Here is a 4,585-nt window from a genome sequence, read left to right on the forward strand (position 1 = left end):
CACATTTTCTTTTACTGCTTATTGAAAGGCGTCGGATAAGGATCGATGCCAAACATACAGTTCATAAAGTCGCGCGAATCCGTCTATAAACAAAACGAAAGAATGTGGCAGTAAGTTGAATGATAATGTAAATCTCATTAATCCGATAAATCTGTTCGGACCAGTATCAGGGCAGTGTATACAAATGCGAAATTGATTGCGTTGTGTGGCGTGTGACATTTTCAGTGTCTGCGAGGTGGCGCGGGCGGGTCGCGGGCCGCGGGCGGACTTCACACTGACATTTGAATAGGACTGTCTCGGCGTGTACCGGCACCCGGCGACGGCGAACGAGAGGCGACAATGTTCCGCGAGCACCGAACAACGTTGCCATTGAAAAGAAAATTTACTTTTATTCAGCGGCTGACAATGAAGCACCTTATTTTTCAAGCGTTCAACGCGACGTCATTTACGACGAATAGAAGATTCAAAATATGTATTTTATGTCATTTTAACTTGGGCGCGCTCAATGAATTCGAAAAGCAATCTGGAGAACAGATATTACTTGCGTTCTTTTGTCAATTTTACCAGTGCTCCTTGTCAAACACCTTACAGACTGTATTATTGAAATATTGCAAAGATTTTTTGTGTATTTAACGATAGAAATTTTTTAGTATCAATTTATTTTTCATCTATCATGAAATTGATTTTATAGTTTTATTGGTTATTCTATACAATACTTAAAAGGATCCCATTAGGTATCATCATTCGCTGTTATTGTATACGTGACCTTACATAGTGAACACATTTGGAACGATAAATGCGTCATAACGCGCTGCATTAGATTATCAAAACGTGTCCTGAAATAATGTGATGGCCGTTCACGGTGCCCCTAAAGACTACTTTTAAACAATTAAGGCTAGGCGCAGACCACCGACTTTTAGTTGGCCGATAGTTGACTCAGGCAGTTAATTAGTATGGAGATGTATGGGCGCACATTACACCGATTCGGTATCGGCCGATTTTTCATACAAATTGAAATTGGGCCCAACTGTCAGCCAACTAAAAGTCGGTGGTCTGAGCCTAGGCTAAATTACCAAGTATGATTTATACTTGTAAAATACTTAGACCAAATCAAACTCGCAGATATTTCTGTTCGCATTCTCAATAAGCTTAATTCCTACAAAAATGAGAAACAGCTTGTAAATTAGTGACTGGAAATAAATAAGGACGATCTCGACATAAGCAAATGACTCAAAATTATCATCGCAAACATCAAACATTCAGGGAATGTTAACTTTAATTTAAAATGACATGACTAATTAAGAAGAATTTTAGAAACGATCCCGGCATCGCTTGGTGCAACATCTCAGCCGAGGTGCAGTAACCTATGTTAATTCAAGCAGCGAGGCATCCATTCTACTCACTCCCAGTTTCAGGATTCCTCGGCAGCTATGTGAGAACTTCGCCAAACACAGAAGCTTGCGAATTGTTTGTATATATTTGTATAAGAAATGAGGAGCAAGCAGGAAGTGTAAACTTTTTAGTTGCGCCGGCAGATAAAGGTAAGACAAAATTATTTCTCAGTGCCCACGACTTAAATGAATTCGTATTTACTACTTGGCTTTACAATATACAGCAGGGATTAAGTCAGTATAAATAAAACGATGAATTACGAAACAAATGTTCTAGGCGAGGCAAAATTTATGGTTTCAATCGATTCTATTTTGTCTTTCCGATTTAATTCCATGTGTTCCAGTAATAAAATCTGTAATGGATTAAAATGTAAATGAACGACAACGGATTGAATATTCAGGTGATTTATTCAAATTCATAGACATGAAAATAATTCATGTCGTAGTATAAATTATTTTGNCACCTAATAATAAACTATCAACAGAATCTCGGCACCATTTTAATTTTGATTTTTTGTTGACCAGTGTAATAGATAGAGTTTCCGATATTTCGGAACTGTTGCAAGCGTAGCGTATCGTAACTCGGAAACTCGAAATTAATCAATCTCGTCAATAATATTCTGTTAGTGACCATGAAAGTTCAAAACAATATACTATTACTATTAAATTCAAATTCTTTATTGCTCCAATGTTGGTATATAAAGGTTCTTACATATTACAAAATATAATGAAACGTTAAGATATTTCATCCGTCGCAACACCTGTGTTTGGTTGATTTTTGTCAGTCATCGCCTCACAGGTGAGGTGGTTAGGTGGTGAAACAGGTGTCAACTGTCAACGCGTACGTACCGCATTTTGATTGGTTTCTAAATATCAGCTGAAGCGCACCAAATTAAGCAACGGTATGTCGCACTTAACCGTTTACCATATGTGCACAGCACGCGTGTAGAATGAGAATGTAAAAAACCACCAGGACCGAATCGGCTTCACTATGTAGAGTTCAGACTAAATGGGAAAAACCTAATAAATAAAAGATCATGTAACTGTTATTTTCTCTACCAACAGGTATTTTATTTATGAACCGTACCTAAAGGTATGTGCCATATTTTACAAAATCCCTCAAAATCCGAAAATCCCTTATACGCGCCTTCTTAGCTGATCATCAGACAGATTGAGTATTATTCCTCAGTCTGTATTATGAGTCCCTGTTTAAGTAAGATGCGAATTAATAGCAAGTTATTCCCACTAGGGTCATGGATCATGGATCTCTAAAAAGGCTTTCAAGTGCCGCGTATGCGTGTTCAATATGCCGGAGAACCGATACCCTTCCATATGTCCCGCGCAGCAAAACCAATACGAATAGTAATAGAAACAATTTACATTTGTCATGTGCAACCGGTCGATTTGTCCTAGTTAAGGAAGCGTGTCGGCAATAAATATGCAAATGGGAATGTACGGGTTGCTTTCTTGGGCCGAGGGCCCGAAGGCCAGAGGGTTCAGCACCTGCACGGCTAATTGCCGCGCCTCCTCGCCATTCAACAGTTATACTCGCTTCACAATGACCACATAGATTTCAGCCAACAAATACTGTTATGAGGTTCTCGTTGGTGCAGCGTACGCTTGAGGTGTTGAAGCTATAATATCCCATCTGTTTGTGTTTATAGCAAAGGTAGTAATTACGATGTTGGGCAGGTATTGAAANCTGAATAAAATATTTTTGATTTGATTTGATTTGATTTGATTTGTATTGAGAAAATGCTTCCGTATTACAAGGCACCGACAGAATCTTAGCTGAATCACCCACAGGTTCATGTGTTTTAAGATTTTTTACAGAACATTATTTCGGAAACTTATTTCATATTTTTAATTGATTACCAAACCGGGACGGGTCGTTAGTCTATAATTTATTACGAATGTGATAGTAGTTCTTGTATTGGTTGATTTTATTTCTTCGGGTAATTAATTAGGCAACAACAAGCTGGGATGATATTTTCGTATAAACATAAAAAAACAAATAATTGGATCGAACTGATTCAATCAAAATCAAGAATAACGTTTATATACCTAACGTTTTTTGAATCTTGAGGCTCGCGATAGTCTTTCTGTTTTATATCTACGCTAGTACTTAATAATTTGTACTGGCGTCAATATACATCCTCGTGCAGAGTGCACTATGTGCCGTGGTTACTTTGAATACATTGTAGATAATCAGTAAGCAGGCGTAACCCAGCGCTTAAGGCAATTGCTATTGTTTATAAACAAGTCGCTAACACCTTACATGAAACAATACACTAGGAAGTTGCGGTATGTTTGCTGCCACTCGCCACATACTAGATATAACTGCACGTTTGAACTTTGCAAAAATAAAAACACCTCGTAAGTAATTATTTAGAATTTTCTGAAGAAGGCATTTAAGTGAAACTTTATTATATTTTAGTTAGTTAATAAGGCATTTGTAATACACGATACGATGCAGCACCGAAACAATGTACCATAACCGCATTCGTAATACTGTCACGATGACGATTATGTAAGTTTGGTGATCATGGAAAAGCTATTCAGCGTGGCATCACTTCCGTTGGACGGGCGGCGTAAAGGTGTCTTCGTGCGTGCCAGTCACGGAGCAATCGTAACAGGTCCCTAATAGTTGCTTCGAGCTGACAGTTGCCCACTTCTAAGGATCCACGATCTGTGAGCAAATATTTACAAAGGTATTATGCATTATCCCTTCGTAATATTTACGTATACCTCTTTATCCTATCAGCGTTGGCCAAATCTTCTATTTTGCCTCTGGCACATTAGAGAACGTAGTGCCCCTACCTGGTAGAGACTAAATGACCTAAAGATTAAGATTTATATTTAACTAAAAAAAAATGGAAAAACATGACCCTCTTGGCGCAGTCGTGTAAAAAAACAGCGCATGACTATGTAACTACAGAAATTGAAAACGCCCGGATTTATGGTGTTCGGCACTATGCAATCTGATGTAACCACGGTATCAATTTTACTTTCATTTTGTTTCTTTGCCCTAACCATCGAGTCATTGATCTTTCGAACTGTCAGCGCGAAAGTTAGACGCATGCGTATTATTATTGAAATGCGTCGATTAGAGGTTCTCGCCAATTACCATCCATACGGCGAGCTTCGCAACCAACAATTTCTACGTCGGCGGTATTGAGTTACGAGGCGGCGAG

Source organism: Ostrinia furnacalis, unplaced genomic scaffold, assembly GCF_004193835.3.
Source record: "Ostrinia furnacalis isolate ACB-3 unplaced genomic scaffold, ASM419383v2 OfSCF7013, whole genome shotgun sequence".
NCBI lineage: Eukaryota > Metazoa > Arthropoda > Insecta > Lepidoptera > Crambidae > Ostrinia > Ostrinia furnacalis.